Below are 10,502 nucleotides of genomic sequence, written 5' to 3'. Positions count from 1 at the left end.
ACCATCTAAAATAAAATCTGGAAGGTGAATTCTGGTGTTGAAATAATGAAATGTTCAGAGAGTATTATGACATATGGCAGCATCGACTAAATTTCAGTGTAACGCCCGTGTAAATGAAGAGAGAATCTAGTGTAAGTAACACAATGCATGCATCAATTACCTACAATTCATGTATACATCAAAGTACATACAATTATTTTCAAGGGCATCTGCATCTTGTGTGTGAAGCACCAATGAGCTCCGGGGCAAGGCGCCGGACGACGCGTCAGGGGCGGAGATGATGAGCGGGCAAACGAGGGGGAATGGCCATCATCAGTGTCAAGCGTCAAGCGTCCTCCTGCGCATCCTCGCCCATGGCGGATTAAGCCGGCAGGCAGCGGCGTCCGCGTTGGGAGCTCGCGTAGCGTAGGCTGTTCAGAGCTACCCAAACCCAGTTCGATCGTGCGCCCCAGAACGCGTCCCGGTGCATCCTCTGCCGGTCTGGTCTGGCCCCGTGGTGGCCTTCTTCCTCCCGCCCTCCGCCCCCTCCTATAAAGCCCCCGCACTCCGGCTCTAACCGCCCCTAACCAACTCCTCTCCTCTCCCAAAACATCCAACACAATGCAGCCGTGCTCCTTCCGCGGCGGCGCACGCCATGGCGGGCCACCGCGAGGCCCCGCAGCTCGCGTCTGGCGCGAGCGACACCCGCGCCAGCGGCCCTTGCACGGCCCCGACGTCTTGCCTTCTCCGGGCCGCACGCAGCCGGCACACCGGCCCGAGGGAGTGCACGCGCCGGGTGCTTCCCGGCACGGCGGTGCGCGCCGCGGACGACGCGGGAGCCGCGCTTGGCACGAGCAGGTCGCCCACCCGCCCGTCCACGTCGAGCCCGCGCCCGCTCCGCAGCACGCCGACCGAGACGGGCACGGCGGTGCGCGCCGCGGACGACGCGCGGCTCGCGCCTGGCGCCAGGAGCGGATCGCCAATGGGGCCGCAGCCATCTACGTCCAGGCTGCGCCCGCTCCGCAGCACGGCGACCGAGACGGAGGCGTGTACCCGTCGGTCGCTCCCGGGCACGGCGGTGCGCGTCGTGGAGGACGCGCGAGCCGCGGCTGGCACGATCGGGGAGGCCACCCGCCCGCTCCACAGCGCGGCGACCGAGACGGCGACGTGTACCCGTCGGTAGCTTCCGGGCACGGCGGTGCGCGCCGTGGAGGACGCGGCGCTCGCGTCGGGCGGCGCGGGCGGGTCTTCGATGGCGAAGCAGCTCACCCAGTCTACGTCCAGGCTGCGCTCGCGCCACCGCGTGGACACCCCTACAACGGCGACCACGGGTTCGATGGCGGCCCACGGCTTGCGCCCCCGACGGTTGTTGTCTGGCGCGAGCGGGCGCGCGACGCTGCTTGTGCACCGGCAGCACAGGACGGCTACCCCGGCGCGCGGGTTGCACTGCCGGCGCGCACTAGAGGTAGTGCGCGTCGTCCTGATGCTCACAGGATGGTGTGGGTGCCCAAGCGCACCGTCGCGCAGGTCATTTGCACGGTGAGTTATTCTTGCACCCTTGCGGGTTGTCTCTTTTGGGTTCTTGCTAAGTCTTGCATTCCTGTTCTCGATTTCTGATGTCTCTCGGGTAATGGCGCTTGCACGGTCAGAGATTGTAGCGCGCTTGCGGGTTCTTTGCAATCATTTCTTCTGCGTTTCTTGCTAAATCTTGTGCGTTCTTGATTGGTTTCTTATCTCGCGCACTGTGATTCTTTGCAGCAGGAGGCCGAGCACGCAGCTCCCGCGAGCCCGCACCACGGCGACAGCGCCGGGACGCCCTCAGCTGGCCGCGACGCTCCGCGTCGAGCGCCGGACCTGCTTCATGCCGGCGCTGACACTCGTCAGGAAGCGACAGCCGTCAGCTCCGTCGCTGGGGACGCTCACCCTGCGGCTTCATCAAGCTTGCCCAAGGATGACGGCGAGCCAGCCGTGGCGCAGCAGTCCAACTCCAACAAGGCGCCGGGAGCTGAACCGGCGATACATGAAGCGGAAGACGGCGGCCAGAACGAGGCCATACTTCAGCGTCTGCGATGGGTTTATCACAAGATGGAGTGTCGCCGCAGAGAAGTGGAGGCTCTTGTGCAGGAGAAGCAGAGGCTCGAGATAGCGGCGCGTGTCAGCCGCAGCGGGGACGGCGCGGCCCGCATCAAGGCGATCAAGAACGCAATTTCGCAGACCATCAATGGCTACGACATGCTCGCGGAAGAGGCAAGATCTCTTTGACTGGATCAGTTGGCACTCCAGGCAGAGCCCCTCGAGCCTCCAGCTATCTTGGATAGCCACCCCAACTCACTGATTTAGCTCTAATTACACTGCCAGCTTGTCATGATCTAGAGAAGCTAGTGTCCCTCTGCATTTGATCATAAAGTGTCTTGATGTAACAAGATTGTTGACAGCTTGCGGAATAGTTTTCCCGGACAAATCTGGAATAGCAGCTGGTTTTTGCTTCTTTTTTTCGACATGGTTTTCCTGGACAAATCTGGACATAGTTTTCCGTCAACAAGCAGGAGGTGCTGCACAGCGTAGTCCACGGCGTGATGTCATTCACTGAAATTTTACTGGAATTCCTGATGGTTCTTACTGACATTCCGTTGAACTTGACTTTGTGAATCTGTGTGAAATATACGTTTCAATCTTTATGATCTATGCAATATGTGAAGTGTGTGAAATTGATTTGGTGTGACTCTATATGATGTGGAATATATGAACCATGACTTCTGAATGAATTGAAATATTTGGTTCTGAAATGCGCCAAAACTCGTGGATGAAAGAAATATCATATTTGCTATTTGATTGCGAATGCCTAAATCAGACGATGATGGATGAATTTAAATATTTGTTATTTGATTGTGTGAAATAAATTTAAATATGTTTCTGAAGTTGTTGAATTGATGTGCAAATTTCTGAAATTGATATTTGCAACCTGAAAAATTGGTGACATAATTGAAATCTTTCTTCTGAAATAGTTGAAATCGGCGTTTTGGATTTTTTGAAATGGGTATTTGAAATAATTGAATCGGTCTTTCCAAATAATTTAAATTAGTCTGTTGAAAAATCAATGGAAATCAGTCTTTTGCAATAAATTGAAATGGAAGTTTTGAATTAATTGCAATCGGTCTTTTCAAATAATTGAAATTTGTCCTTTTGAAAATAATAATGGAATGCTCTTTCGAAATAACTGTAATGGACGTTTTGAAATAACTGAAATTTATCTTTTTGAAACATGATGGAAATAAGTCCTTTGAAATAGTCAAAATGGGCATCTTGTAAAGAAAAAATGAATTTGGTCTTTTGAAATAATTGAATGGACGTTTTGAAATAATTGTAATCGGTCTTTTGAAATAACTGAAATTCTCTTTTCAAATGAATGAATGTGCATTTTGAAATAATTAGTTTTTAAAAATGAGCGAAATTTATTTTTTAAAGATGAAATCGATCTTCTGAAATTATTGTAATCAACCATTTGAAATAACTGAATTGGTCGTTTTCCAAATAACTAATACAACCTTTTGAAATAGTTGAATTCTGCCTTTAAAATAATGAAATTGGTCTTCTGAAGTAACTGAAATAAGTCTTTTCAAATGATTGAAATTGGTCTATTGAAATTATTGATATCAGTCTTCTGAAATAGTTGAAATCGGTCCTTTCATACAATTGAAATGGGTCATTTGAAATAATTGTAGTTGGTCTTTTCAAATAATTGAAATTGGTCTTTCAAAAAATTAATTGAAACTGGTCTTTTAAAACAACTGAAATCGATATTTTGAAGTATTTGACTTCGGTCTTTCAAGAACTTAATTGAAATCGTTCTTTTGAAATAATTGAAACATATTGGCTTTTTGAAATATTTGATTTTGGTCTTTCAGAAAAGTAATTGAAATCATTCTTTTGAAATAATTGAAACATTAAGAGTGAAATCAATGGACTGAAATGTTAAAATCTAAATGTGTTTGAAATGTATCTAAGATTAAAGTTGTTCTAAAGATCTTAGCATGAAGAGTCCAAATATATAAAAGGTTTCAAAAGTTATATTTTGGTCTTAAAGATATGAACCATCTAAATTATCTAAAGGAAGTTCAAAATGATTGGTTTTTATAAGGAGGGGAGATAATTTGTCATGTTTGTACTGTGAGTATAAAAAGATATGCGTGTGTTAGTATTGTCCTCTATGTGCATGGGCCCTAGGGTATGGAAATACAAACACATAAATTCAAAGAAAGAATCAAATACGAAAGAGAGAGATTGAGATATTTCAGAGGTGGTGCACTACAATTGGCTAATTGTTCACCGTTGCATACCAGTTCCGCTAGCTTCACTTATTTTCAACACTCCTCGCTTCAGCAGGTGGTTGTGACTTGTAACTTGGGATTTGTTTGACTTTGATAGGTTGCATCGTTTTTGGCTTTGTTGCATATATGGCTGATTAGAGCCTGCTGAGGTAATACATGTATAAAACCATATTCTGCTTATAGTTTGGTATCCCGCATTGCATCAGGAGATCATTCATGCATGACATTTGGCTGGCAGCATTTTTGGGTTATGGTTGTCAATGTGCAAAACATGGCGTTTAGTTGGCACGACCTAATGTCGTGATCACCCCTGCTCCTTAGTGGGCACCTTCCACACATTACACTACATATGCAGTATGAAATTAACATTGTTTTAGTCCTAGCTAGTAAACAAATGGCAATTTATCCTAACTACTAACAAATTGCAATACACATTAATAGTTTCATGGATCAATAGGGGAAGTTCATCCATATCGAACTAGGGGGAAGTCCATCCTCGTCTTCTTCTTATGCTGCTACTGATGCTGCTTCTCCTTCTTCTTCTTCTTCTTCTTTAGATCCTTGTGTTATATCTATTTGTCCACATTGTCTCAGCCCACTCCAACCTTTTGCTCTTTCAAACTTTAGTTTCATGTGCCTCCACACCATGGCTGGAGTCGTCAACATCATCAGCCATCACATCTTCCTCCTCTGACACAAGATCATCACAACCCCATTCTAGGATCTAGTTATGGAGAATGCAACACGCAAGAACAAGCCTAACTTGGGTGGGAAAAGGTTGGAATGCCTTCTTGTCCAGGATCTTAAATATATTATTTTGGAGCTCCAAATACCCTCTCAATCGTAACTCTAAGGCTAGAGTGCCTGAGATTAAACAATTTTGTAGCAGTACGAGGATGGTTCCTAGAAGAGAACTCGTTTAGATGGTACTTGGTTTTCCTAAAGGGTGGAAGAACACCATGCCGACACACATATCCAACATCTCCTAGGTAGAAGTTAACATCGGGATATTGAGCCTATCAGGTCTAGATATTATGTCAGTAAGAATGCTAGCATTATGCCTTGATCCTCCCAGCCAACCAACACATATAGGAACTTGAGATCGAAGTCAACAGCAGCAAGCACATTATTCTTTATTGTGTAGTGCTTCTTAACCATATATGTTGTAGCATGTGACCCCAAAACACTAACACTCACATAATACCATCTATTGCATCAGTACAATCCTATGATGGCATGAAAACATATTGTTATGGTTCTACCACAACAATACAAGTATGTCATGGCATGAACTACGACTAGTGCTCACCTTGAAATATGGATACCATCTTGGGCTCATGCGAATCTTGGTAGGAGTTTGCCAAGGTTGTAGCTTGATCATCTCTCCTCTGAGCTCCACGATCGCATACAGGACTTGCTTGAAATACCTAGAAATTCTCTCACTTGATCTCCTGGATGTGTTGTGAATAACCATGAACCTCTAGTTATGACCTACAACATGAAGTAACATGACAACTTACTCATCCATAGAGGCGTGGATGCTATCTTCTAGCAGCTGCCCTGGTCCAAAACATCTCCACAATCTTGATAAAAGGTGCTCTTCACATTCAAAGCACATTCACAACCCCTATGTCATTACTGTTGTAGATGTTGTTTAGATTCGTTGTCCTCTCCCTATCTCCGGTTAACATTGGACCATAACATATCACAATATTATCACTCTGATGAACCTTCTTTTGTGGACCAACATGAACCAGGTAAAAATCACAACTATGAGTGTTGATGCCTGAACAACCAGCTTCATTTATTCATCCTTAATGACCTATTGGCGAAATCAATGTTGTGGTAAGGACTGGCGGAATTGACCCTACACCCTACCTAACAAGGACCTAACAGAGGAGGAGTTGTATGATACTTACTGATGTGTCTACTTTATACACATTTTAGAGCTCATCGGGTTGCATACTATCTCCATATATCACGCCCCATTGAACCAAACACAAGTCCATTATGCATGATTTCCGGTCTTTACTCTTTTCATGGTGAGCATTACATCGTTTGTTGTTTCATATATGTTTTATTAGTTTTATTTTCCTGTTGGAGTGTCAAAAAAGATTATTCTTTTCCAAAGTGGTCAAAATCAAGACCTTCACAGGTTCATTGGCACTATTCACGCGATTCCAATGAGTCCAAGAACGTAAAAAATCTAAGTTCTTATGAAGAAGTTGCCGCCGATATACTAAAGGGGTCCAGAGCAAAAGACGGTGCACGGTACGACCACACTGGGTCTACCACTCCCCCCCAAAAGCTCAAAACCACTCAGATCGGACGGGATTCTTCATGAATTTTGTCTCCATTTATTCCTACAATTTTCTTGGCCACCAAGGGAGGCATTGGGATTGGATTTTGCTCATCTAGAGCCATTGGATCAAAAGAGAGAACTATCTCTACGAAGGATGCTTTGGGAGGGCCCTTATATATACACCTTCAACCCTAGACGCCGCCATGATCCATCATTCATCGGAGATCAATCTCCATCACCTCCATTGCTGCTCCAAGACCAACCCCATAGAAGAAGGCACAATATAAAGAAGAAGGAGGAGGCTCTGCCACCGTGCCGCACTGTTCTTCGGGCTGGTTCCGTCACCACCACCCCATTGCCACTGGTGCCATTGCCATCGGTGCCATCTCCACCGTGCCATCACCATTTTCTCATACCCATCAACACCGCAATGGCATTCTCCTTCCATGTCTTGATGATGACTTGTAGCTTGACCCTCTCTTTTATGTTTACCATCTTTATGTTATGTTTGAGTAGTCGTACTAGTTCCCGGGGATAAGTTTTTTTGAAAAAAGAGCACCACTCCGATTTTTATTAAAAGAAACCATACTGTCTTATGACTACTAGGAACATGAGGGGAATAAACAAGGCATGGTCTGCATGAATAGCATGAGCTAGCCTCATCTGTTCACACAAACCATACTAGGCTATATCAGCTAAAGAAGCCGATAACCCACACAGTTTTTAGACTCTTTCGTCTTGGGAGTCCACAACACGGATCTCTAGAAGAAAACAATTCAAACAAGCATAAAGTACAATACTACTCCAGAAATAGGTAGACAGCCACACGATCCAATATGCTTTGTCCAAGAAGAGATAAACAGACCATAGTTCTCGGGGATATGGGTGAACTATTTTGTGATTAGAATGAAACTCCTTTAAGCGATCTAATATCTTTATTTATGTTCAAGTTAATAGCCTTTATGAGTCCTGTGAGGACCGCTCACGCAACATTATCGCCTTGATTGGCCATGGAGCATATTACTACCATTGTTTAGGTTAGAATGTTGAGTTAACTAGAGATGATAGTAAACTCCCTCTCTTCCTTGTTGTTGCAATTGGTACAGAATTGCTGCAGTCGCCCTTGGATTTTGTTGCAACTAGCAGTGGGGGTGATGGAACCACCAGGATTTTTTTTGCTAACAGCGACATTTTTGCTACAACCGTGATCGTTGATGCTGGAACCAGCAAACATGGGTGTTGCGGCCGGCCATCCGTGATGGTGTGGCATTTTTTGCACGACCGAACATTGATTTTTGCTACAACCTGGGACGGTTTTTGCTGGATCTAGCACATGCAGGTGATGGAGACGGGGTCACAGGGCGCTGCAATGCGCACCCAATAGCGTCGGAGATGAGGTGCAGACTTGCTGCTGCAAGCAGCCTCGTCGGATGCTATGGAGGCATGACCCTGCAGCTAGTCAGAGGCGGACTCATGCACTGTGTTGGATGTGCTGTGAGGGCATCTCCAACGGCGACCCGCAAATTTCCTCCCGCATCCGTCTACTGACAGGGGGACCAGTCCCTGGACACAGATGCAGGAGACGGTCATCCAACGTTGCCCGCATACATTTCAACTACCGTTTGGACTAACCATACAAAATTCGTGTAAACATGGGCAGATTTCATATAAATCAAACGAAATTCATGCAAACACGGCGGATTTTCATTAAATTTCAAACATTTAGAACAAAAAACTATGGCAGCTATCGGCGCCCAAGCCCTCATTGTTCCCTTCCTGGGATCACCTCCACCATTCGCCATCTCCATGAGCATCGGCAATAAGACACGTGAAGTGAATGTGCGGTCTTCTACAAGGAAGAGTAGAACACGGGAGATGGTCTGGCCCACATGGGACACAAGGCCATGCCGCCTCTCTTGCCTTACTCATCCTCGAAGGAGTCCGTGACATGTTCGTCGCTGGTGGCGTGAGTTCCACAATGGAAATGTCGGCACCGACACTTTCATCGTCAAATAAGGCCACCTGATAATTCATCGGCAAGGCATAGGAGGAGTAGCTGGCGTTGTTCTCGTCCGCGGTCGCCTGCAGCTACACCTCCGTGATGGCCGCTTCCTGTCAAGCAGCGACTTGAGCTCGAACGGTTTTGTAGATCGCACGCCGCTCCAGGACGAAGTTGGGATTCATCGCGGCCATGGCTGCCACGGCCTCCTCGCTCACCCGCTCGCCGTTGATCTGAGCCTCCACCAGCTGATGCTGCTCCAGGAGGAACATGTTGTACCGTTGTTCCTCCGGCGCATGCTGGAACGCCGACATAGGCGCCGACGCAGGCTGCACCTCCGCCATGGCGGTGTTTTAGTGCACTTGCGCCCGCTTCTTGGTAAATCCAACATGCACATGCTTGGGCTCTGGTGCGGTGTCGTAAAAGCTCGTCTCCATTGGGGGGGGGGGGTCATCCTCGTTGTCATAGACCTCGGGCGAGCTGGCTGGCAAGCCAGCTTCGATCCACCTGGCATGGCGGCTCTGCCAGGAGGCCACAAGGGTGGCCACATTGTGCTTCATCTTCATGGAAAGGCTCTCCCATAGAGCTTTGCCGCCTATAGTCATGGCGGATGTGGTGCAAGGGAGGAGGATGTGGATGTAATTCCCGGCTAAGGGAGATCTGAGAACGGGATCAGGATGAGGAAGCAAAGGGTAGGTGAGAGGAGGTAGCAGAGGGGAGAGGTTCTATTCACTTTCTTATTTTCCATGAGTCCTAACAGTGGCAACGACTGGCTTAAGTAGTTTACACACATGCTCCCCACACGGGCTCACTCGCATTACATGGGCTTGGCCCAGAGGGCTCTCGGGCTATGTCCCAACTTGACCTGTAGCTGCACCATTCGTGCACTCGCTAACCGCTGCAGGTTCAAGCGACTCGCCCTGAACTGCTGGCGTGACATGAGCCCCTCCTTGAGATGCAGCGTCTTCCCAGGTGCTGGCTGATGGAAAGCGCGAGCGCAAGACATCATAGTCTTCCCAGGTGGTGGCGTCTGTAGGAAGTGAAAACCACTGAACTCGAACCTTTCTTGACCATGTGTCTTTCTTGGATGGCCACCGATATGAGAGGTGTTGTTGGCAAGTCCGGGATCTTGGGCAGCTCGGAGCAGCTAGACAAGCGAGTAGTTGGGGATGAAGGGCTTCAGTTGGGAGACATGGAAGACCGGGTGGATGCGGCTATCCGGCGGCATATCCAAGCGGTACGCCACGACACCGAAACGCTCCAAGAAGGTGAACGGGACGAAATACTTGTAAGTAAGCTTCCGGCAGGGGCGGCTGGCGACGGATACCTACACATATGATTGGAGCTTGAGGAGGACTTGGTCGCCGATGGTGAAGGTGCGCTTCATGCGCTGCTTGTCTTCTTGTTTCTTGAAGCGGTCTTGAGCTCGGGTGAGGTGGCCCTGCAGCATATCTATATGCACTGCCCAGTCGAACTCGCTCGTGGTATGTCTGATGAGATATTGTGGAGGAAAACTGGCAGTCCTCCCAGATTTGGCTCGTGACCATAGAGTGTCTTGAATGGCGAACACTGGAGAGAGCTGTGATGAGTGGATTTGTACCAAAATTCTGCAGCAGGTAGCCACTTCCGCCATTGCTTTGGACAATCTTCGACAACTCATCGTAGATATATCTTGAGGCATTGATTGAGATGCTCGCTTTGTCCGTCCGTTTGTGGGTTGTAGGCGGTGGAGTAGAGGAGCTTGGTGCCGGCTGTGGCAAGGAGTTCCCGCCACATCGCACTTGTGAAGATCTTGTCGCGGTCGGAGACGATGGAGTGTGGCACCCCATGAAGCTTGATGATGGAATCCTAGAATGCGCGAGCTACCTACGCTGTGGTGAAGGGATGCCGGAGT

This window comes from Triticum dicoccoides, chromosome 6B (genome assembly GCF_002162155.2).
Source record: "Triticum dicoccoides isolate Atlit2015 ecotype Zavitan chromosome 6B, WEW_v2.0, whole genome shotgun sequence".
NCBI classification, from domain to species: Eukaryota; Viridiplantae; Streptophyta; class Magnoliopsida; order Poales; family Poaceae; genus Triticum; species Triticum dicoccoides.
Note: the sequence above shows the minus strand (reverse complement) of the source record.